The sequence below is a fragment of the Pristis pectinata genome, chromosome 16, assembly GCF_009764475.1.
Source record: "Pristis pectinata isolate sPriPec2 chromosome 16, sPriPec2.1.pri, whole genome shotgun sequence".
NCBI lineage: Eukaryota > Metazoa > Chordata > Chondrichthyes > Rhinopristiformes > Pristidae > Pristis > Pristis pectinata.
The window spans coordinates 41360653-41386860 of record NC_067420.1 but is presented as its reverse complement, the minus strand read 5'-3'; the positions used below and the strand labels follow the sequence as shown (position 1 = coordinate 41386860).

General features: G+C 46.3%; 1 protein-coding gene and 1 long non-coding RNA gene across 3 annotated transcripts in view; one reads left to right on the top strand and one right to left on the bottom strand.

Annotated features, from left to right (window-relative positions):
- The window catches only part of LOC127579052 (uncharacterized), a 407687-nt gene that overhangs the window by 16687 nt on the left and 364792 nt on the right, over positions 1–26208 (bottom strand). The window lies entirely within an intron of this gene.
- Positions 1338–25425, top strand: LOC127578979 (uncharacterized). Of its 2 annotated transcripts, XR_007957610.1 has the most exons (5): positions 1338–1433; positions 3016–3095; positions 4173–4284; positions 22905–22997; positions 25242–25425. It is a non-coding gene; the product is annotated as an uncharacterized LOC127578979 (long non-coding RNA). The 2 variants fall into 2 exon arrangements; XR_007957609.1 differs by lacking the exon at positions 25242–25425 and having other exon boundaries at positions 22905–23053.

Genomic DNA, 26208 nt, shown 5'->3' with positions numbered 1-26208 from the left:
TGCAGCGAATGGGTCTTGTATTCACAGCTGCCTGACTCAAACATAAGAATGTCACCCTCTGAATCTGAATCAGAATCAGATTTATTATCACTGACTTATATGACGTGAAATTTGTTGTTTTTCAGCAGTCCAAAGATATCAAATTACTATAAATTACAAAAATAAATAACTAGAGCAAAAAAAAGAATAACGAGGTAGTGTTCATGGGTTGATGGACCGTTCAGAAATCTGATGGCAGAGGGGAAGAAGCTGTTCCTGAATCGTTGAGTGTGGGTCTTCAGGCTCCTGTACCTCCTCCCCGATGGTAGTAACGAGAAGAGGGCATGTCCCGGGTGGTGAGGGTCCTCAGTGATGGATCCCACCTTCTTGAGGCACCGCCTCTTGAAGATGTCCTCGATGGTGGGCAGGGTTTTGCCCATGATGGAGCTGGCTGAGTCTACAACCCTCTGCAGCCTCTTGCGATCCTGTGCATTGGTGCCTCCGTAACAAGTAGAATGAAAACTTAACAGGACTGGGAGCACATTACTGCTTGAACTGACATCCAAGTGTCTTGACCTGAAACATCGACTGTCCATTCCCCCCGACGGGTGCTGCCTGACCCACTGAGATCCCCCAGCATCTCGTTTGCTGCTCCAGATTCTAGCATCTACTGTCTCTTGTGTCCCTATCTCTCTGAACCCACTCCCCCTTTCAACAGCTGCCCCTTCTAAACATTTGAGAGTCTCTGTGTCGTATTGCCTCTTGGCTTCTGTGTTGATCTGGTGAGGAATGCACAGTGGGTGCATCATAATCCCTAGGCCAGTTCATTACATACGTCTGCAGTGCTGATCAAGGCCTCTCGTACCAACACCGCTCCTTGAAACTGCCTTATAACTGTGGCCTTGCCAGAATTAGTTTGTACTTGATATTTCATGCACTGTCCAAACTGTAGTCGGTTGTTCTATTGTTCAGCTTTCGATGAAGTTGGCAAACCCGACACTAGTATTAGCCAAGAATGTCACAGCTGGTTGGCACAAGCCTGTGTCCTCACTCTGAAAATGCTCTGGGAGCCTGACTAAGTCCCACAGAATAACTTACATCACTATTGTTGATGGAAGTCATCCCTCATTAACCAGATTCCCTGGCAGCTGCATTTTGCTTGCACAATACTGGGGTTTTGGCTTCCATCCATCTTTGCCTGATTCATTGTTACACGTTGGCTCAACCTCATGATTTAGTTTGTGCAATACATGCTCCGTGCTAACAAAATGACAGCTTGCTCCTCCTCCCCACCCCAACACCAACCACCTCTTGGCTTGGTCAATTGGAATAAAGGTTGTTGTGCCAAATAGTATTGCGAGGAATCAGATTTGTGTCTTGCAGGTTGAGAGTGTTGGGGTGGTCCATTGGATATTAGAGCAACAAAGTAGAAGCAGAGGGAGACCATTTAGGAGGTGAGTCTCAGGTCCGAGGGCACAGCCTCAGAATTAAGGGACGTCCCTTTAAAATCGGGATGAGGAGGAATTTCTTCAGGCAGAGGGTGGTGAATTCGTTGCCGCAGAGGGCTGTGCAGGGTGTATTTCAGGCAGAGATTGATAAGTTTTGATTGGTAAGGGGGTTAAGGGTCACGGGGAGGAGGTGGGAGAATAGGTTTGAAAAAAATCAGTCATGATTGAATGGTGGAGCAGACACGATGGGCTGAATGGCCTAATTCTACTCCTATATCTTATGGTCTTGTGGTCTTACTTGGGCCCTTAAGCCTGTCCTAATACTTGGTAAGATCAAGCATGACCCTGTGGCTGATCCGCTCTCCTGTTCAATCCCAATTTCCCACTTGAAAATACTCAACACCTGACTATCGACGGGCCTCTGGAGTGACAAATTCCAGGGTTACAACTATAATGTAAAGAGATTTCTTGTCATTTCCCTGTCAGCTTGGGTTGTTTTCTCTGGAGCGTCAGAGGCTGAGGGGAGACCTGATAGATTATAAGATTATGAGAGGCATAGATAGGGTAGACAGTCTGAATATTTTTCCCAGGGTAGAATATCAAGCACCAGAGGACACGCATTTAAGGTGAGAGGGGGAAAGTTTAAAGGAGATGTGCGGGGCAAGTTTTTTACACAGAGAGTGGTGGGTGCCTGGAATGAGCTGTCGGGAGTAGTAGTGGAAGTAGATACAATGCAGGCATTTAAGAGGCTGTTAGAAAGACAAAAGGATATGCAAGGAATGGAGGGATATAGATCATATACAGGCAGAAGAAAATTAGTTTAATTTGGCATCGTGTTCAGCGCAGACATTGTGGGCTGAAGGGCCTGTTCCTGTGTTGTACTGTTCTATGTTCTATCTCAGGCTTCATTGATTAACCCCTTCTCCTAAAGTGAAATCCTCCAAAATCTAGCATCATTATTTATACATAAAGGCAGGAGTTAGGGTGGTATGTGGGAGGGGTGTGTGAGGGTGCAAAGAGAGTCCAAGGACTAAGCACCCATTTCATTACATTGACAAGGAGGGAGGAAGAGTTGGGAGGGGGGATGGTGGGGAGGAGAAAGCTAGGATCCCTCTAGTCTAGGCTTTTGGAAGAGGCTGCATCCTATCAGCCAAAGCTGAAAGATACGAAGGGCAATTAAATGGGTAAATGTGATCATCTCATTGTGAAATGTGTATTTTTTCTTCATGTTGATACTTTGGTTCCAGTCTCACTTGAGGCATTAGAAATTTCAGTTACTGAGGAAAAATGGCAATTAAAAATATTGCACCCAAATTATTTTGAATGACTTAGTCCACTTTTTTTTACACTGCTCAGTTGTTCTGCCAGAACATTGAGGGGAGGTTGTTTACATTTTAGAAATTTTCCCTTTTTTGATGTTTTTGGCAGTTCCAGTTTATATGTTTTCTATTTCACTTCCACTGTTACTCACCCTGAACCGTGAATAGCTTGGAGCCTCCCCCTACAGTCTCCCTCATCCAAAGCACTGCAATGACCAGGTGAACAAATGCCATTCACACAAGGGGTCTATTATTTCCTTTTGTTACAGAAAAGAGCATAGAACCTGAAGGAGACGGAACTCTCTGGAGGAGATCCCTCATCATTCTCATAGCTAACAGCCACAGAGGGGTAAGCTCTGCAGTTAAATGCCTCCTTGAGGTCTTTGGGTGTCAAAGGACTGAACCAACTTTAGTATCAGGCCATCCACAACTTAGTCAGTCAACTATGATCATCTCCATAACTGTAGGTTATAACATTATGGAGTCTAATATGGCCAAGTGTGAGGTCTTGCACTTTGGGAGACCAAGTGTAAAGGGCCAGTAAACAGATAATGGCAGGATCCTTAACAGTGTTGATGTACAGAGGGATCTTAGGGACAACGTCCATAGCTCCCTTAAAGTGGTTGCACAGGTTGATAGGTGGTAAAGAAGGCATTAGTCAAGGCACTGAGTTCAAGAGACCGGAAGTTATGTTGCAACTTTATAAAAATCTGGTTAGGCCACATCTGGAATATTGCATTCAGTTCTGGTCGCCCCATTACAGGAAGGATGTGGAGGCTTTGGAGAGGGTGCAGAAGAGGTTTACCAGGATGCTGTCTGGATTAGCGGGTGTAAGGACACGTTGGACAAACTTGGGTTGTTTTCTCTGGAGTAGTGGGGGTTGAGGGGAGACCTAATAGAGGTTTATAAGATTATGAGAGACATAAGTAGAGTTGACAGCCAGTATCTTTTTCCCAGGGTCTAAATGTCTAACACCAGTGGGCATGCATTTGAGGTGAGAGGGGGAACATTCAAAGGAGGTGTGCGGGGCAGGTTTTTTACACAAAGAGCGGTGGGTGCCTGGAATGTGCTGCCAGGGGTGGTGATGGAGGCAGATACGATAGATATGTTTAAGAGGTTCTTAAATAGGCACATGAATATGCAGAGAGTGGAGGGATGTGGACCATGTGCAGGCAGAAGGGATTAGGTGTCATTAGCTTAATTAGTTCAGCACAACATTGTGGGCCAAAGGTCCTGTCCTTGTGCTGTACTGTTGTATGTTCGATGTTTTATGTTTTATGTTTCCCTTTGTCCTATACATCCTCCCACTCCCTCTCCTCCTACATTTACTGCAACTTAAAACTAACTTAAATCTAACACTAATTCTGTTTTTCTCTCCACGGATGCTGCCTGACCTGCTGAGTGTTTCCTGCATTTTTTGTTTCAGGGTCCTGGCTCTATGGTATCCAGACAAGGAAAAGAATATCTTTTGAGGGCAGGAACAGCGGGCAGATTGACCCTGTCACAATCGACCTGCATCCTATCACGTATCGCTCAAGGTAAACAATAATGTTCAGATTGAAAATACTGCTCATTTGCAATGTAAACTTTAAAGAACACACAAATTATTGTACTTTACACTCCGTTCCCGGTTATTAACATCAGTCATTTTGGGGTGTGTATATTGACTTAATTGGCAACGACAAGACTATATCGAGGTCAACAGATACAGAAGAAAGTTACAGAGAGAGAAAGGCTGAGAGAGAGAGAGAGAGAGAGAGTGACAGAGAGACAGAGCGGGAGAGAGGGGGGGAAAGAATGAGGAGAGGGGAGAGAGAAAGGGGACAAAATGTGAGGAAGAGAGAGAGACGAGTGAGAGTCACTGGGTGCAAAGAGGGGAATGAAGAAGAGAAGGTGAGGTGTGGGACAGAAGAGAATAAGAATTAAGAAGAATGAGCAGAGAACGAAGCAGCGAAAGAGAGAGAGAGATAGAAAGAGAGAGAATGAGACGGAGAGAACGCGAAGAGAGAATATAGAACAGAAAGAAAAAGCAATGTGATTTAAAAGTGAGAGATAGAGAGAAGGTAAGGGAGAAAGAAAGAGGGAGAAAGAGAGAACGTCTGAGACAGAGAAAGAGAGATGGAATGGGAGAGAAGATCAAGAAAGAAAAAAAAGAGAAGAAAAAAGAAAGTGTGAAAGAAAGAAAATGAAGCAGAAATAAAACAGAATGTGGATGAGAAAAAGAGGAACATGCAGATAAAAATTCCAGGAAACTCTTGGGTTGCTGATTTGGATTCCTGGAACTGTATGACCTTATCTACTGAAACCCTTGTGATCTCCTATTGTCTTGTGCTCTTATGGATAAGTACCTAAAATGAAAGGGCTGTGAGACGGAGTGAGATTGGCTGGATTGCCCTTACCAGGAGCCGATCTGGATTCGATGGGCCGAATGGCCTTTCCCCCTGCTGTAAATATTCTATGGTTCTGTAGAGCCAGTCAGCTGCATAGTTGTACAGCACTGATCGTTTGGGGGGTGGCGGTGGGGGGTGGGGGGGGATGTTATCATGAAAGTACTTGCCCGAACTGATCCAGGACACCAACAGAGACAGAGAGGGAATCAGACACGAGTTACAATGGGCTGATTTTGCAGAAATCTGCTGCTGGAAATGAGATGGAATGTGATTACAACCCACATTCATAGACAGCCATTGATGCAGTCTCAAATTAGTAGGGGAATGTTGATAAATGTATGCACTAGTAATTACCAGAGCCACAGAGTTTTATGGTGACTGGCTCTAGAAAAAAATGTTTTTTATGGAATGCCCAGAGATTTTTTTAAGAGATCAAATGACATGACTCCTTTTTCTTTGGCGTTATGTCTTGTAGTTTGTGTTTCTGTCCTGTGTTCAGAGCCTGTCTGTTTAACAATGCGACACTTCATCAGTGAAGTGCAGGCTGGTGGAGAAATCCTGTCTGGCCAATCCTGTCAGAGCTCTGACCAAGTGATGTGCGGTTCACTGCGAGACATCACTGCAAGACATCCAGTTTCCTTCCCCACTGGTACATGATGCATGTGGAACTGCCCACAACAGTGTTCCACCCAGCCCTGGAAATGGCCAGAGCCTTGGACACCCCTCCTCCAGTAAGCTCAGGTCCCATCACTTACACTCCCACATAAAGCCTGAATCCTTGGGCAGGATACCAGAGGAATGATCTCCCAAGGATGGTGGCATGGATCTTATCACATGTCAACATCTCTCCTAGTGGAGGGAAGAGTTTCTCTTCGGGCAAAATAGAACATAGAACAGTACAGCACAAGAACAGGCCCTTCGGCCCACGATGTCTGTGCTGACCATGATTCCCAATGTAACTAATCCCACTGGCCCAAACATTTTCCCTCCATTCCTTTTTTTAAACTTCATACCACACGGTAACAGGCCCTTCCGGCCCAACGAGACCGCGCTGCCCAATTACACCCTTGTTAACCTCCTAACCCGTACGTCTTTGGAATGTAGGAGGAAACCGGAGCACCCGGAGGCCACCCACGCAGTGATGGGGAGAACGTACAAACTCTTTACAGACAGTGGCGGGACTTGAACCCCAATCGCCGGCGCTGTAATAGCGTCATGCTAACCGCCACGCTACTGTACCACCCTACATGTTCACCTGCCTGTCTAAATGCCTTTTAAATGCCACTATGGTGTCTGCCTCCACCACCACCCCTGGCTGCCAGTTCCAAACACCTATCACTCTCTTTGTCGAAAACTTGTCCCGCACATTTCCCTTAAACTCTCCCCCTCTTGTGTTAAAGCTATGCCTTCTAGTATTTGACAATTCTACCCTGGGAAAAAGACTCCAACTATCTACTCAATCTATGCCTCTCATCATTTTACAAACTTCCATCAGGTCAGCCTCCTCACCCTCATCTTCCAACACTCCAGAGAAAACAATCCAAGTCTGTCCAACCTCTCCCTATAGCTAAAACTCTCAAACCTCTCCGGGCAACATCCTGGTGAACCTCTGCACCCTCTCCAAAGCCTCCACACCTTCCTGTAATGGGGCAACCAAAACTGAACCCAATACTCCAAATGCAGCCAAACCAAAGGTTTATACAGCTGCAACATGACTTCCTGAGTCTTATACTCAGTGCCCTGACCAATGAAGGCAAGCATGCCATACACTTTCTTTACCACCCTATCACTTGTGTTGCCACTTTCAGGGAGCTATGGACTTGGACCCCCAAAGATCCCTCTGTATATCAATGCTTTTGAGAGTCCTGCCATTTACTGTGTACGTTCCCCTTACATTTGACCTCCCAGAACTTAGACCTAAGAGTATTGCTGTGAAGCTTAAGTGCTATCATAGACATATTAGACTGAATGGACTGCTCCTGTTCAATAAATTCAATGCAATTCAACACAGACACCTATCACATTTAACATTCACTCCCTCCACCACCAGCGCTCCATTGGGCAGCACAGTGGTGCAGATAGTAGGGCCGCTGCCTCACAGCTCCAATGATCCAGGTTCGATCCTGACCTCGGGCACTGTCTGCGTGGAGTTTGCACATTCTCCCCGTAACCATGTGGGGTTTTCCCGGGGTGCTCCGGTTTTCTGCCATATCCCAAGGAGCAGGCTGTAAATTGCCCCTAGTGTGTAGGTGAGTGGTAGAGAATAAAACAGGATTAGTGTGAATGGGTGTTTGATGGTCAGCACAGACCCGGACAGCTGAAGGGCCTGTTTCCATGCCTTGTGACTCGGTGACTCTATCAGTCTGCTGCGTGAGTCTTGCTGTGCCACTCTGTTTACATACAACATTCGGAAAGCAACTCAAACAAGCATTGACCGGTCTAATCTGAGTGCAATTCAATGCTTAGCTGTGTGCACACACATAAATATCCATCAGAGCATTTACCATACATCAGACAGATTACAACCAGCTGCAACTTCCCAGTCTAAATCATTTTCATACAATGACTGGAATGAAACATTGCAATGAAGTTATGAACAGACTTATTATGTTCCAGCTCATTATGAGTCCACTAGTTTTAAATGAACTCAGGTTTTTTGAACACAGATTCTTTGAATCTGTAAGCACTCCATAACCAAAGTGGTTTATCCTTTCTTTAAATAGATCTGTGTCCTTGCTAAATGATAGCATGGCTGTTGCTGGGGGCGTATGTCAGGATAGGGAGCTATCTTCAGAGAGCTGGGGGGAAGACAGATTTAAGCTCCCTCCAGTGTATAACGCTATTTGTACCACTGGGACCCTTGGTTATTTGTGACATATCAAGTGGGAAAGCAGTTGTATATAGAGACATAGAGCAATACAGCACGCACACAGGTCCTACGGCCCGACCAGTCCATGCCGACCACTGTGCCCACCCAGCTAGTCCCAATTTCCTGCGTTCGGCCCATATCCCTCCAAGCCCCGCCCCTCCATGTACCTATCCAAGTGCTTCTTAAATGATACTGTTGTACCTGCCTCACCCACTTCCTCTGGCAGCTCGTTCCATATACTCACCACCCTCTGCGTGAAAAAGTTGCCCCTCAGGTCCCTTTTAAACCTTTTCCCTCTCACCCTAAACCTATGCCCCCTAGTTTTGGACTCCCCTACTCTGGGGAAAAGACTGTTACCGTCCACCTTATCTAGGCCCCTCATGATTTTATAAACCTCTATAAGATCACCCTTCATTCTCCTACGCTCCAAGGAATAAAGACCTAATCCACCTTCTAGTAGCAGTATCTGCTACTGCTAGTTTTGCTTTTTAATTTCCTTCTCCACTTTTTTTTATTTGCCTTTCTGTTTGTTGACTTCTCTTGTTTCTCAGTCTTTCCATCTTTCCTTCCTATGCCTGGCTTCTCGTCTTCCCTTATCCTGAAGGTGCTGACTTTTGTCAAGATCTTGATTCAACTACCATGGTCCATACACTGCAGTAACTCGGCAAACACAATTTAACAAGAGCCACCACAGCAGACATCAGCCCAGGCAACCAAATCCTTGAAAATCAAAAGACTACAGATGCTGAAAATCTGAAATAAAAACAGAAAATGCTGGAAATGCTCAGCAGAAAAGAGAAACGGTGAAGAGTCCTGGATGTGAATCAGTGACAATTTTTCTCCACAGTTGCTGCCTGACTTGCTGAGTGTTTCCAGCATCTTTTGGTTTTGATCCAAACTTTTGAAGTAGGTCTTAAGAAATATCTTGAGGAAGGAGAGAGAGCTAAACTAGTTTAGGAAGCTTATTCCAGAGAATTTACCCTCCATCCTGACTTGGAAGTGTATCATTGTTCCTTCAGTATTTCAAATACGAGACAGCATAGGTTTAAGGTGAGAGGAGGAAAGTTTAAAGGAGATTTAGGAAGCATTTTTTTTACACAGAGAGTTGTAGGTGCCTGGAACACATTGCCTGGGGAGGTGGTAGAAGCAAATACAATAGCAACATTTAAGATAAGATATCTTTATTAGTCACATGTACATCAAAACACACAGTGAAATGCATCTTTTTGCGTAGTGATTTGGGGGGCAGCCTGCAAATGTCGCCACGCTTCCAGCGCCAACATAGCATGCCCACAACTTCCTAACCCATATGTCTTTGGAATGTGGGAGGAAACTGGAGCACCCGGAGGAAACCCATGTGGACACAGGGAGAACGTACCAACTCCTTACAGACAGCGGCCGGATTTGAACCCGGGTCGATGGCACTGTAAAGCGTTACGCTAACTGCTACACTACTGTAACAGGCAGGGAGTGGAGGGATATGGACCGTGTGCAGGTAGATGATGGGATTAGTTAGAATGGCATCATGGTCAGCACAGACATAGTGGGCTGAAGGGCCTGTTCCTGTGCTGTACTGTTCTATGTTCTATGTTCTATGCTTGTTGGGTCCAAATCCTTGAACCCCACCAAACTGCTTGACGGGAACCCTTTCACCAGGACGCCAGCAATCCAAGAAAGCCACTCCAATTTACAGGGGGGAGTTAGAGGTGTGGAATAAATGCTGGCCTTGCCAACGATGGCCACATTCCGAAGATTATGACTGAGTCTTTCCTTCCCTGGCCAACAGTTAAGAGAGAGGGACCCCAACATCACTGGAATTTCATCACTTCCTTGAGGTGTCCTGAGGAGCCGTGATCACAGGTAGCATTTGCTGAACGTCAACAGATTACATCACTTGGGCTGTTTTTCCATGCTGAAGGTGCTATGTAAATGCAAGTTGTTTCTTTATTGTGTTTTCCACCCAATACTTTTTCTTAGAAAAGAAAAAGCAAAGCTCTGCAACAGTGAGGGAGGAAACCTTACCGCAGAGCAGACCTCATCTCTGAAGGTGTCTCAGACCCATAGTTACAGGGTTAGCATTTTTCAAGGGAGGAGGTTTTCCCTCGTAATTATAACTTGAGTTTATACACAGTCGTCACATTTGCTGAGCTGATGATGTGGGTGCACCATGGATGTATTGTGGGGGTTCCTGATCCCACATAGCGTTCAGACGGAGAACAGAACCATCATGTTACAAGCCAACAGGCAGAGAACTATAGGCTCTGAGAACGAGCTGCTGGCTCGGGCTCAGTCTTGGCAGAAGGTTGTGAATTCAAGTTCTACTCCAGAAACTTCAGTTTATGAAGCAGACTGTTGCTATTTTCTGTGTAATCATGACCTTTGCAAATTATTGTGTGCAGTTGCATGACAGGTTTGTGGGTTGGAGTCCAACTCCAGTGATCTGAGACACATAAACTAAGGAGACACCCTCTGTGTTTCTCAGTCCTGATGCAGGGTCGACCTGAAACGTCGACAATGTCTTCCGCGCCCCCCCCCCCCCCCCCCCCCCCCCCCCCCCCCCCCCCCGACCCGCTGAGTTCCTCTGGCACTTTTTTTTTACACCCTCTGTGTTCTCTGAAGGATTGGGACTCAGGTTAGCTTATTGTCATGTACACCATGGTGCAATGAAATTCCTTGCTCACATGAAGCTCCCAGAGTATACATGGTAATGATAAGTTGGACAATAAATACAGCAACAAACACAAAGCAACAGAATGGTGCAAAGGTTGTTGTGCAGTCTGAAGTAGTGCAGGAAAAAATGCTGAAGTGACAATAATGGAACAACTGAGAGAGGTAGAACTGAGAGTCTGAAAACGTGGCAGCACCACTGGGAAGGGGATGGGAAAGAGGTGATTGGTTTAGAAGTCTGAGAACAGTGGGGAAGAAGCTGTTTTAAATCTGTTCGTCCAGGCTTTCGAGCTCCTGTATCTTCTCCAGAAGGTAGAAGAGAGAAAAGGGAGTGGTCAGGGTAACAGGCATCCTTGACGATACTATTAGTCTTCCTAAAGCAACGTACCGTGTAGATGGACTGGATGGAGGGAAGTGACGAGTCTGTGACGGACTGGGCAGTGTTTGCCACTCTCTGCAGGGTCCATCGGTCCAGAGCAGAGCAGTTGCCGTACCAGGCTGGGATGTAACCTGTCAGAAACACGGCACGATCAAAGGCACGGTGTTTCAGATGAGACATTGAGCCAAGCCCTTGGGTGGAAGTGCAGAATCCTCACAGCATACTTCTGCTCTGGCACTCCCTCGGGATTAAGGATGGCTTGTCCCCACTCCACTTCTGTGGGTGCTGAAGTGGCTGATGAGGCCAATTTGTGCCCTGGAGACTTTGCCACGGGGGCAAGCAGGCAGGGAGTAGTTTAGGAGGTGGTGTGATCTTTCCAATGCTTTACTGAGCTTCCACATACTCCGGACAGAGACACTCTAATTGCACAGGGCCACCTTGCTTTAATCAACCATGGGCCAGGGATTCCCAGGACCCAATGAGGATGTTACCTTTTTTGCTAGGTTTTGAGAGTTAATTTGAGTTTATTGTCATGCGCACAAGTACAGTGAGGTACAGGTACACTGAAAAAATTGCTTGCAACAGCATCACAGACACGTAGGTACAGGCACCACACAGAACATAAATTATACTGTACATAAATTATATAGGATAGTGAAGGAAAAGACTGTGCAAAACAAGACTGTAGTGCAAAAAAAAATCGGAGACAAGTCCACGGCAATGTAAGAGGTGGTGTGTAGTGTTCCGTTGCTGAGGTAGGGTTAGGGTTGTGCAGGTCGGTTCAAGAACCTGATGGTTGTAGGGAAGTAGCTGTTCCTGAACCAAGTGTTTCCTCTGTCTTCCTGGCAAACGTTGTGGAACCCGGAGCAGAATGCCTATTTCAGGAGTCTGGTGTTGGACATCCGGGTGACATGGTCTGCCCACTGGAGTGTGATTGGAGACGTAGTGCTGGGGATGTTGGCCTTGGAGAAGATGATGGGATTGGCCCACTTATCTTGGAGAAATTTGGGGGAGACAGTGCTCGTGCATACAGGGGGAACAGGGAAAGCATCCTATGCACCATGGAAGGCATCCTATCTGGATGCATCACAGCTTGTTAAGGCAACTGCTCTGCCCGGGACCACAAGAAATTGTAGAGAGTTGTGAACACAGCCAAGTCCATTGCACAAACCAGCCTCCCCTCCATTGACTCTGGCGACACTTCCCACTGCCTTGGGAAAGCAGCCAGCATAATCAAGGATCCTCCCACCCTGGACATTCTCTCTTCTCCCCCCTCCCATAGGATAGAAGATGCAAAAGCTTGAGAGTGCATACCATCAGGCTCAAGGACAGCTTCTATCCCACTTTTATCAGACCTTTTATATGATGAAGGTGAGCTCTTGACCTCTCAATCTACTTCATTGTGGCCCCTGCACCTTATCGTCTACCCTGCACTGCACTTTTTCTGTAACTGTAACACTATATTCTGCATTCTGTTGTCTTCCTCTTGTACTACCTCAACAGAATTGGCTTGCTCTTCTCCCAGTGATGTCGAAGGAAATCTGAGGGAAAGACCACAATCCCAACTCTAAAACAACGGTCTACTCAGCAACAGTGATTGGTAATTGGTTTATTATTGTCACACGTACTGAGATACGGTGAAACACTTCTGTCTGTGTGCCATCCAGACAGATCATTCCAGTACAGCGAAGTAGCACAAAAGGAAAAGCAATAACAGAATGTAGAATATAGTGTTATAGTTACGGAGAAAGTGTCTCTTTATACCAGCTACCTTCCCTCTCCACCCTTAGTTTTGATGCAGCGTCTCAACCCGATATGTTGTTCATCCATTTCCCTCCACAGATTGTGTACTGCTCCAGATTCCAGCATCCGCACTTTCTTCTGTCTCCAAAGTAATGAGAAGCCCAGACAGGGTGATTAAAAAAGGACAAAATTATCCAAAAGGTTAGTTTTAAGGTAACTGGAAGGTTCTAAGCAGAGATAAGGAGTGATGGAGACTAGAAATGACAGCCTGAAACATCACTGGAGCTAGAGATCTGTGGCAGAATTTAAAAAGTAGTGACCTACAAGGGCAGGCACCAAGAAGTGTGACCAACCTAAACTGTCAATTTTTGACCAGATTGACTGTGATGGGTTGCATGGCCTCCTTCTGTGCTGTCAATTTCGACGATTACTCTTGATTTGATGTATGCACGCTCTGTACAGCAGGAATTATCGTCACCCACACATGATCTGAGAGACGATGCAGTACAGTGGAAGGAGGCGGACTTATCCTTGGGTCAGATTGTTGGGGCGTTGGGACAAATTTTAAGAGCATCAACAAGTGTACACTATCACACGAGCTTTATCTGATAGAAGTTTATAAGATTGTGAGATGCATAGCAAGAGTAGACAGCCAGTATCTTTTTCCCAGTGTGGAAATGTCTAATACTGGAAAGCATGCATTTAAGGTGAGAGGGGGAAAGTTCAAAGAAGATGTGTGGGGTAGGTTTTTTACAGAGAGGGTGGTGGGTGCCTGGAATGTGCTGCCAGGGGTGGTGGTGGAAGCAGATATAATAGAGGTGTTTAAGAGGCTCTTAGGTGAATGTGCAGAGAATGGAGGGTTATAGACCTTGTGCTGGCAGGATTAGTTTCATTAGGCGTATTTACCTTAATTAGTTTGGCACAACATCGTGGGCTGAATGGCCTTTTCCTGTGCTGTACTGTTCTGTGTTCTATCTTATTAAATGACAGAGTAGGCTTGAGGGGCTGAGTGGCCTCCTAATTTGCATGTTCATCTTACTGGCATAAACTTTCCTTTGGAATACTGAAGTACTTATTCAAGCAAACCAGGTTATCAGCCCTCCATCTGTATGTGTGGCCTCCTGCACGGTTAAAACACAGCCTAACGTAAGCTCAAGGAACAACTTGTCTTTGGTCTGGGCACGTTGCAGCCTGTAGGACTCAATACTGAATTCTCCACTTTCCGATAACTTGCTCTTTCCTTCTATTTGTATCAGGACTTGCCGTGTTTGCTTCCCTCTCTACCTCTCTTCCTTTTTTACTTACACTTGCATGTCCCAGCTTGCTGGGCATGTCCCAGTACGATACAACATCACCCATACTTACATACAGACAAGGGAGCTTAATTATTGTTTGCCTGCGCTGCACTTTCTCTGTAACTGTAACACTTTATTCTGCATTCTGTTATTATTTTCTCTTGTACTACCTCAATGCACTGTTGTAATGAAATGATCTGTATGGATGGCATGCAAAACATGTTTTTCACTGTACCTCGGTACATGTGACAACAATAAACCAATTTACCAATTTAATGGCTACATTATCTCACCGGATTGCAGACATCCCCTTTTTTCCCCCACCTTTTCTCAGTGTAGACTAACTTGTTTTCCTTGTTAACCTGATGCAGGGATTTTGGCCTGAAATGTTGACAATTCCTTTCTCGCCACAGATGCTGCTCATCCCGTTGAGTTTCTCCAGCGGATTGTGTGTTCTCCAGATTCTGGCATCTTCAGCCTCTTGTGTTTCCACGTTTTTTCAGCTCTGTTGAAGGATCTTCAACTCGAATTGTTTTGGGTTTTGCTTTCCACAGATGCTGCCTGACCAGCAGCTGCAGTTTTATTGTATTACCATCTCTCCGATCCAATCCCTTTCCCTCCAGAACTTGCTTCTGGAATACTGGATTGCACACCTTGAGCTGCCCAGGGAGATGAAGGGATATTGGGAGGAAGGGTCGATTCAGATCAAGTTGACATTGAGAGAATTTTTGGGAAAACAGACGTTGTGGAGCAGGAAACACTTCACCTGAACTAAGTTCAGTGCAGAGAGGGTCCATTAGATGGATGGGTGTAAGCTAGTGATGAGAGAGCTGGAATAGAGAAGGGCAATCAAAGCCCAGAGAGGTTTGTGAGCGTGGTGTGGCTCATGAAGAAGGGAGGCTTGAATGGTTGAGAGAGAGAGAGAGAGGGAGAGAAGTTCTAAAGAGGAATAGACTTGGGGAGGGCAGGAGGGACATTCAAAGAAGAGACAGTGAGAAACCAAACGAGGCTTTGTGGACGTCACAGGGAAGATAGAAGTGTAACCAACACACAGGGCAGCAGAAATAATGGAGCAGATTAAACTGAGCAACAGCCAGTGTCTCTGACCTCCTGCCTGGCCACAGACCCAGCAGCTAAGAACTGACGTGCAGGATAAGATAAGACAAGATACCTTTAATAGTTGCATGTGCATCAAAACACACAGTGTAATACATCTTTTGCGTAGAGTATTCTGGGGGCAGCCCGCAAGTGTCGCCACACTTCCGGCGCCAACATAGCATGGCCACAACTTCCTAACCCGTAAGTCTTTGGAATGTGGGAGGAAACCGGAGCACCCGGAGGAAACCCACACAGACACGAGAGAGATGATGGGTGAGAGGATGGGTGAACTCTATGCCCAGGAGTGCTGGCGAATGCACAGAAACTCCTGCCAATTAGGTTCATGGAGTCAGACAGCAGGGAAATAGGCCCAAATGGTCCATGCCAAACAAGATACCCATTTCAGTTAGTCCCATTTGCCCATATTTGACCCATATCCCTCTAAACCTTTCCTATCCCTGTACCTGTCCATGTTCCTTTTAAATGTTGTTAATGTACCTGCCTCAGCCACTTCCTCTGGCAGCGCATTCCATATACAGACCACCCTCTGGGTGAAAACGTTGCCCCTCAGCTTCCTATTAAATCTTTCCCCTCTCACCTTAAACCTGTGCCCTCTTGTTCTTGATTCCCCAACACTGGGAACAAGACTGTGCACGTTCACCCTGTCTATGCCCCTCATGATTTTATACACCTCTATAAGATCACCCTTCAGTTTCCTATGCTCCAATGAATAAAGTCCCAGCCTGCTGAACATCTCTCCACAATTCAGTCGCTCGAGTCTTGCCAACACCCTCGTAAATCTCCTCTGCACTCTTTCCAGCTCAATGGCACCTTTCCTCTAGCAGGGTGACCAAATCTGAACACAGTATTCCAAACGTGGCTTCACCATTTGTAATCGGTTTGTTATTGCCACATGTACTAAACTACAATGAAAAACTTTGTTTTGCATGCCATCCATATAGATCATTTCACAACATCAGTACATCGAGCTAGTACAAGGGAATAGCAATAACAGAGTGCAGAATATGGTGTTACAGTTCAAGAGAAAATACAGTGCAGGCAGATAATAAGGTGCAAGACCATGATGAGGTAGATTCTGAGGTGAAGAATCCATCTTACCATACAAGAGGTTCATTCAATAGTCTTATAACAGCAGGAAAGGAGCTGTTCTTGAGCTTGGTGGTATGTGCTTTCAGGCTTTTGTATTTTCTGCCCGATGGGAGGGGGGAGAAGAGAGGGTGTCTGGGGTAGGAGTGGTCTTTGATTATGTTGACTATTTTCTCGAGACAGCGAGAAGTGTAGACAGAGTCCATGGAGGGGAGACTAGTTTCCATAATGCGCTGAGCTGTGTCCACAACTCTCTGCAGTTTCTTGCAGTCCCAGGCAGAGCAGTTGCCGTACCAAGCCATGATGCATCCGGATAGGATGCTTTCTATGGTGCATCTATAAAAATTGGTGAGGGTCACAGGGGACATGCCAAATTTCCTTAGAATCCTGAGGAAATAGAGGCTTTCTTGGTGTGCTTTCTTGGCCACGGCGTCTACGTGGTTGGACCAGGACAGGTTATTGGTGATGTTTACATCTTGTACAGAGGGAATTAAATGGGGAGTGCAGGTAAATATTTGAATTTTTATATCTTGTTTTAATATTTTTAAATAGCATTTTAAGCAACTCTACTTAGCTTTAAGTAGTTTTTCTTTCGCACTGTTTAAACCTATTTTAAGCAATTCTCTCAGATGTATTGAGAAATTGAAAAGATTTGACTGAGTTGAGTTGCCATGGCGTCCAGGAAGCAGGCCTTGGGAGTTTGCAGCCTGAGGTCTACTTGCCATTGTGAGCCCACATTACCTCAGGAGGACAACCAGGTCAGCTCGTCCAGCCCTCTGCTTCTGAAAAAGGTGAGGCTGAGCAGGCAAGAAGTGCAGGCAACAGAATGGGCCTAGCACAAGCAGGCTCAGAATTGGCCGGGAAGAAGGAGAAGGAATAATTGTGGCAGAAAGCTGCGTCTAGTTGCTTTAAATAAAACTTGGCTTCAGTGGAGGGGTCAGAGGAGTTTTCGTAGAGTAAGGAAAATCAAGAAGGAAATCGCTGCATAATTTATTAAAGAGAAGGCTACGGCTTTCAAAAGCCAGTAATAACATTCAGGTGGTGTGTCTGTGGACTGCTCTGTGGAATATAAAAAGGGTTTCACATTGCTGAGTGCCCTTTACAGTGAAATGGTTTAAAATGCAAGTGAAGAGGAAATCTCCCAACAGTTCAAAGAGATATAACAGGACCATTAAAATGGAGGCTTTAACCATTTGTAGACTGGTAGCACGCATCTGTAAGGCTTTAAATCGAAAGGAATTCATAGTCCAACTGGTGTAAATTAAGAAAGAAAACCTACTGCTTGTGAAGTAAAAATTAATGTAATAAACTACAGATGCATTTCCAACAAAACGTTCATTAAGTAGGGAGAAGTTAATGGCTCAGAACCAACTCCACCTATATCCTCCTTGGGGAGAAGGGGTCAGGGGAAATAATTCTGGGGGGTGGTGAATAATTTTCAAATTGCTGCCGCTGTATGTTTGGTTCCCTGGGAGACAGGAGTCCCTTATGTAAAATTATGTTTCAGTTGAGTTTCTGGTTGAAGTGGGAATTTCGACGCCTAAGAATGGAAACTAATTTTAACTCTGGGCATCCACCTCTGGCACTGAGGATTTAGTGCAGCATGAGTGGCAGTTGACAGGTAAACGACCTTCCACAAAGGCTCGCCGTCAACACAGAGATCCACTGTATCTGCCGCCATTGACATTTTAGGGAAAAGCCTGGTCTCCAGAGGTGATCCTGGAACCCTGGAGAAAAGCTGACGTTCCTTCTCGACCGGAAACTCTGAATCACTCTCAGCTGACATGATTCATTGTTACTTCAGTCGGGAAGCTCCTGTGTATTCTGAAGCAGGATTTCGCCACTCACTGCGCAATATCCTGTGCTGTGTCAGGGCAGAGGAATGCACTGAAATTGTCACCATGAGTCGCACTCCCCCCCCCCCCCCCCCCCCCCAACTTCTCATCTTCAATCATTTCCTCATCTTAACAGAGAGCTGCCCGTCGCACGGCCAAATCATTTCCAAGCCTTCCAACAACGTGTTCCCCACTGGTGCAGGAAGATAAAATAGTAAAGGAAAATAAAGGGAAAAAAAACTGTTATTGTTTGAGATCAAAAACCTCAGTTAATTGGCGGGGGGATGATTGAGGGAAAGCGTGTAATGGGGCTGACAGCCTCAACACATTTAAACAAGACCGAGAGGACACTGGTGTGCTGTAACCTGGGAGACCTCAGACTGAGAGCCAGAGTGTGAGATTAAACACCTACTGGCCTCCTTCTAGAACGCTGAACGTTGTAAATTGATTTATTATCGTCACATGTACTGAGGTGCAGTAAAAAACTTGTCTTGCATAAAGGTCATACAGATCAATTCACTACACAGTGCATTGAGGTAGTACAAGGTAAAACAATAACAGAATGCAGAATATGGTGTTACAGTTACAGAGAAAGTGCAGTGCAGGCAGACTATAAGGTGCAAGGCCATAACGAGGTAGTTTGTGAGGTTAAGAGTTCATCTTATCGTACCAGGGGACCATTCAATAGCTTTATAACAGCGGGATAGAAGCTGTCCTTGAGCCTGGTGGTACGTGCTTTCAGGCTTTTGTATCTTCTGCCCGATGGGAAGGGGGAAAAGAGAGAATGTCCCAGGTGGGTTGGGTCTTTGATTATGTTGGCTGCTTTACCGAGGCAGTGAGAGATACAGACAGAGTCCGTGGAGGGGAGGCTGGTTTCCATGATGCGCTGAACTGTGTCCACACCTCTCTGCAGTTTCTTGCGGTCCCAGGCAGAGCAGTTGCCGTACCAAGCCATGATGCACCCAGATAGGATGCTGATTGTGCATCTATAAAAATTGGTGAAGGTCAAAGGGGACATGCCAACAGAGAACATAGAACACAGGACATAGACCAGTACAGCACAGGAACAGGCCCTTTGGCCCACGATGTTGTGCTGAACTAATTAAGCTAATGACACCTAATCTCTTCTGCCTGCACAAGGTCCATACGCCTCCATTCTCTGCACATTCATGGGCCTATCTAACAGCCTCTTAAACACCAATATCGAATCTGCCTCCACCACCACCCCTGGCAACGCATTCCAGGCACCCACCACTCTCTCAGTAAAAAACATACCCCTCACACCTGTTCTGAACCTACCCCCTCTCACCTTAAATGCATGCCGCCTGTTATTGGATTGCTCAATAATGGGAAAAAGATATTGCTTGTCCACCCTATCTATGCCCCTCGTAATTTTATACACCTCCAACAGATCGCCCCTCAGCCTCTGCCGCTCCCGAGAAAAGAGCCCACATTTGTCCAGGCTGACAATAATAAACCAATTTACCAATTTATAGAAGTGCAACCTTTTTAGAATGAGGCTCCATCTGACCACTCGCATGCATGTATAAGATCACAGGGCACTCTTGCAAAGAAGGAAAGCAAATTATACCACCCCTCCTTCAGCACATTACTACAAACACATTTGCCCAGAAATTAATTTTCCGGTTGATTGTTTTAAATGAGCAGTACAGAGTTGTTCTACTCTCTTTCCAAAGTTCAGTCTATTGAAGCCAATGGAATGGAGTCCAGAGGCAGAGTATCACGCACTGACGCAGATGTGCTGTGCAATGGTGGAAGATGAACTTCCAGAGGAAGGAAAGGCTTATTAATGCCTTGGGGTTAATAGGAACTTGCTGTGCACGAATTGGCTGGTACACCTTCCCACATCACCGAAGTGATGATTGGCTGTAAAGCACTTTGGGTGGTCCTGGGGCTATGGAAGTTCTTCTGTACACTTGAGGCTGGGTTGTGCTCCCTGTTCTAAATCGATCCCTCAGCATTTCCCAAGGTGCCAGCATAAGGCATGTAAGAACTTTTAGCACATGGTCAGAGGCCGCCCTCTTCCTGACCTGCCAGTCCCATCCCTTTAACAACAGTACTTGGTGTTGCCATGGGTACCAATGGGTGAGTGCACCGTGCAGTAACGTCCAATTTACCTGTGCAGTCGATGTGGGATGATCCTCACCCTATGAGTCACGCTGTGTTTTGCACTGTCTCCCACATGACATATCCTGGCGCTAGTCTAGAACCCAGCTGTTGATCTGAACCTGACTTGGGCGCGGCTGGGCTCAGGTTATGCCAGCCCGCACCTATCCAGATCAGGGGGATTTATTTACTACTATTGCACCTGTCCTTTCTCCCACTCAATGTGTTTAATGCTACAGTAGATCGGGGATGATCAAGGTTGTAAAACTCACGATGATGACCAGGTCCGGCTGGGTATGGAAAAGAAATTGTGCATTCTTGGGCAGGGTTGGGTACAGGTCGATATCAGTCTGGACAGCTTTGGTTCAGCTTTTGATTTTATACCTGAGTAGATCACCCCAGTGTTCCAATCGTGCTCCACCCCAGTGCTCCATCCCAGTGCTCCACCCCAGTGATCCACCCCAGTGATCACTCCAGTGCTCCACCCCAGTGCTCCACCCCAGTGCTCCACCCCAGTGATCACCCCAGTGATCACTCCAGTGATCCACCCCAGTGCTCCACCCCAGTGATCCACCCTAGTGATCACCCCAGTGATCACTCCAGTGAACTACCCCAGTGATCACTCCAGTGCTCCATCCCAGTGCTCCACCCTAGTGATCCACCCCAGTGATCACTCCAGTTCTCCACCCCAGTGATCCACTCCAGTGCTCCTGATGAAGGGTCTCAGCCCGAAATGTCGATTGTCCATTTCCCTCCACAGATGCTGCCTGACCTGCTGATTTCCTCCAGCATTTCGTATGCATTTCTCCAGATCTCCAGCAACTCCAGTCTCTCTTGTTTCTCCGAGATATTAAGGATATCACTTGTTACTGACGGATAACTGGAACAGTGAGAGCTGTGAGCCCTCAGCACAGGTCTGGATGAGTTCAAGTTTGCAATATGTGTGAAGGGTCTATATTTCAATCTGATTATATTGGATCACAGGAAGACATGACTGTACAAGACTGGCGCTCTCAATTCATGCTCTGGTTTCTAGGTCATGCATATTTCAGGCTGTGAAATTAGAAATCTAATTACTGATTAGTTCCAGCTGGGAGGGGCAGACAAAGACAACAGTCAGCAAGATCCCAAATTGTTGTGGGTGCCACCAATGCTCCCGTTGAACCTTCAGCCCTGTGACAGAATTATAAAGCTCCAAGAATCTGGGGCTGAGCCACAATTCCATCAAATCATCACATCCCACTTGCCCTCCAGTGCAACAAGACCAAGGTCTGCTTGAAATCATTTCCGACAGCAATGTCTGAAGGATAAATCAATTCTGTCTCATATCAGCAAAGGTTTCAACAATCCGACCCCTTCCCATTTCCCACCAACCCCACCTTGCTCCACATCTGCATCACGAACATCAGTCAAAATCAGAACCTAAGCATTATATGTATCTAAAAATCCAGTAAGGGCGCATCTGGAGTATTGCATTCAGTTCTGGTCGCCCCATTATAGGAAGGATGTGGAGGCTTTGGAAAGGGTGCAGAAGAGGTTCGCCAGGATGCTGCCTGGATTAGAGGTCGTGTGCTATAAGGAAAGCTTGGACAAACTTGGGTTGTTTTCTCTGGAGTGGCAGAGGCTGAGGGGAGAGCTGATAGAAGTTTACAAAATTATGAGCGGCATAGGTAGAGAAGGCAGCTGGTATCTTTCTCCCAGATTTGAAATATCTAATACTAGAGGGCATGCATTTAAGGTGAGAGGGGGGAAAGTTCAAAGGAGGCAAGTTTTTTTACACAGAGAGTGGTGGATGCCTGGTGGGTGCCTGGAACGCACTGCCAGGGGTGGGAGTGGAGGAGATACGATAGAGGTGTTTAAGAGGTTCTTAGATACACAAACGAATGTGCAGTGAATGGAGGCATATGGACCATGCGCATGCAGAAGGGATTAGGTATCATTAGCTTAATTAATTTGTCACAACATTATGGGCTGAAGGGCCTGTTCCTGTGCTGTACTGTTATTTGTTCTCTGTTCTTCTTAGGGAGTCCCATGGGATGGACGCTGACTTGCTTCCACTCTGGATCTGTGGGTCCGGAGGTGACCGATGAGGCCAATGTGGAATCACAAACTCTTCCACGGATGGAGCAGGAGATGCCTGACGGGATTTGTGGGAGGGTACTTCTTGAGGTGGCGCATTCTGTACGCCCCCGAGTACTGACTCAGTAGGAGTGCTGCATTTCTTCAAGAAGACGTTGAGCACATCTTCGTATCCTCCTGTGTCAGCCGTGCACTCCCTTCCCAGACAGGAAATTACAATGGAGCCAAGCATTATGGGGAGAGGGGGAGAGGGGTGCTGAGGCCATGGTTACATCTGTCGAACGGCAGACAGGTTAGAACAGCTGACTAGCCGACCCCGTTTCTTATGTCCTTATGTAAGTATTAGATGCTGAAGATTTAGAATTGACATGGGAATTGGAAATATAAATCAGCAGTCATCTGTCACCCAGCACGGCTGAGTGTACACGTTAACCTCAGGGCTTCTTGTTCATTAGCGCACTTTGATCAGGTTGGTTAGTGATTAGAACATCAGGTATAGTTTTGTAGAATCTATGGATTATTGAAAACCTCCGTAAATCATCATGTTTTCAATCTGTCTTATCTTCCAGGTCCTCGCCAGGATCCGACAGGGTTCGTATTCTTACCCAGGTCAGAACTGAGTTCCCACACGACAGAAGATACCTACAACCCTGCAGCAGCCGGTGAACTTTACACTTTATTCTGCATTCTGTTATTGTTTTACCTTGTACAACCTCGACGCCCTGTGTAATGAATTGATCTGTACGAACGGTATGCAAGACTAGTTTTTCACTCGGTACAAGTGACAATAATAAACCAATTCCGATTCTAATTCCAAATCCATCCCACTAGTCTCCCAAACATTCATTTGTATGCATGGGCCGTACATAAGTCGGATGTTTGTAACCTTGGTAGGACCTGTACTTATTTACAGAATGCAGGCAGCATTTGTTTTCCATCTGTCAGTACCCTTGAATTGAACAGCTCATTGAGTAATTCCAGAAGACAGTTAAGAGTCGACCACTTTTGGACTGGAGTCACACATAAGGCAGATAAGGATGGGAGATTTCTTTCCTTAAAAATTGAACCAGATGTATTTTACGGACAATCCAGTGACATCATGAACACCATTACTGATGGTACCTGTAGATTTCAAGTTCCAAATTTATTAAATGATCTGAATTTAAATTTCTCAGAAGATGCGGCAGGGTTTGAACTCCTGTCTCCAGATCATCAGACCAGGCCTCTGAACTTGTCTGGTAATGTAACCACAATGCCATCCCTCTGACTTTTTCCGAGAACCCCACCTAAAACAAATACAGGACAAGCCAGGGTTTAGATCAGGGCCTGGAACCATTTAATAGCATTTTCCTTTGAAGCAACTGTATGAGGCTTGTGGGAGTTGCCAGCTCTGGTTGGAAGAATTTCTGGAGTTTACCACACAAGGCTTCCCACATCCAATTTCAGTCCAACTTCTGTCAAACAGCCTTTTGTTCCCCACTTTCCCAATCATTTTACAAGCAATAAACGAGGGCGTTCAAAGCAACAGGAAAAAGACAATTATTATTGGTGCTGCTATAACTTTTCACCCATATTTTGCCAGCAGTGAGGAATGGGAACAAAATTCCTCAATCTGTCAGTCTCAAATCAAGTGAAGTCGAGTTTATGGTCATGTGCACAAGAGCGGTGAGGTACAGGTACAATGAGAGACTTGCTTGCAGCAGCATCACAGGCACGTAGGCACAGACAACACACAGAGCATAAATTATACATAAGTTATACCAGACAGCGAAGAAAAAAAAGTGTACAAAAGAAGACATTAATGCAAAACAAAACACAATCAGAGACAAGTCCACAGTAGAGCAGGAGGTGGTCTTCAGTGTTCCGTTGCTGAGGGAGGGTTAGGGTTGTGCAGGTTGGTTCAAGAACCGAATGGTTGAAGGGAAGTAGCTGTTCCTGAACCTGGTGGTGTGGGACCTCAGGCTTCTGTACCTCCTGCCTGACGGTAGCAGCGGGAAGATGGCAAGGCCCGTACGGTGAGGATCCTTGATGATAGATGTTGCTTCCTTGAGGCAGCGCCTCCTGTAGATGCTGCCAGTGGTGGGGAGGGCTGTGCCCGTGATGGACCGGGCTGCATCCACTCCTCTCTGTACCTTCTTGCATTCCTGTGCATTGGAATTGCCATACCAGGCGGTGATGCAACCAGTTAAAATACTTTTAACAGTGCATCTGTAGAAGGTTGTCAGAGATTTCAGTGACATACCAAATCTCCTCAAGCTTCTTAGAAAATAGAGGTGCTGTCATGCCTCCTTCATGAGTACATCCATGTGCTGGGCCCACAACATAGACTCTGCGACAATCCTAGGATTTTGGCAATGCATAGGTCTAGGGCTGGACCAGAGGTCAGCTTATGTATAGGGTTAACGGTGAACCAACATAAACAATAGATCATTGAGCTCCAACTCCCGTGTAGATCAGCCCACATTGAAGCTGACAACAGCAGTCAACAGCTTCCCCCACCCCACCAGCCCCCCATCACCCTGTTTCTTTCCCCTCCTCCCACCCACTCCATCTTCCCGTCACCCACACACCCCTCCCACTGGCTCCCCCCAACCCCCCCCCCCACTGTTCCCATCTGTCCATGGTCCACTGTCCTCTCCTACCAGATTCCTTCTTCTTCAGCCCTTTGCCTCTTCTACCTATTACCTCTCAGCTTATTACATCTTCTCCCCCTCCCCCACCCACCTACCTTCCCCCTCTCGCCTGGACTCACCCCTCACCTGATCTCACCTGTCACCTGCCTGCGTGTGCTCCTCCCCCCACCTCCCCCCCACCCCCACCTTCTTATTCTGGCTTCTGCCCTCTTCCTTTCCAGTCCAGATGAAGGTTCTCGACCCGAAATGTCAACTGTCCATTTCCCTCCACAGATGCTGCCTGACCCGCTGAGTTCCTCCAGCAGTTTGTTTTCTGCTCCAGAACTCTCCTGTTCTTCAAAATAACAACATGGGGTATTATTTCTTCTTGACGTGGAGCCTCCATTCAACAAAGCATCCACAAGACAGCACCGCCAACAGTGACGCACACCTGCAGCACATCAACTTTGGCTTTGCTTTCAAGCGAGCTTGGTCCCACCGAACTGGCTGCTCTGACTGCAGACACAAGGCACTGCAGATACTGGAATCTGGAGCAACAAGCAATCTGCTGGAAGAACTCGGCGGGTCGAGCAGCATCTGTGGGAGGAAAGGCCAGAACTGATGGAGGCTCACGACCCCAAACGTTGACAGTTCCTTCCTCCCCCCTACAGATGCTGCTTGACCCGCTGAGTTCCTCCAGCAGATAGTTTGTTGCTCTGATTGCAGAGATTGAGAGGTTCGTGGTTGGTAAAGACATTCAGGGTTACGGGGAGAAGGCAGGAGAATGGGGTTGAGAGAAAAAAAGAATCAGCCATGATTGAATGGTGGAACAGACTCGATGGGCTGAATGGCCTAATTCTGTACCTATATCTTATGGTCTTATGGTGTTTGTTCCATATACTGCAACAGTAACTGCAGTTCAAAAGTGTAGAGAGGGCCAGAAGTGCCTTGGGACATCCTGAGGTCGTTAAAGGGTGCACACACATGCAGCTTCTCTGCTTTTATTACAAGGTTGATACGTGATATGCCTTGATACATGGTACACAACCACCAGTGACTGCTAGATGACCCAAGCAGCCTTTGTTGCTCTTTAGAGCTACCCTAAAGGAAGAGTGAAGTTTGAGAGACGCTATTGTGCGGGCACTCTGGAACTTCCTGTTGAGTTCCCGACGTTGTTTCCCAGTCCGGCAAGTAGCCAGAAGCCTTTTTGTGCAGAGATCGTCATTGATGGAGACTCTTTTTATTTCAGATCATTTAAGGT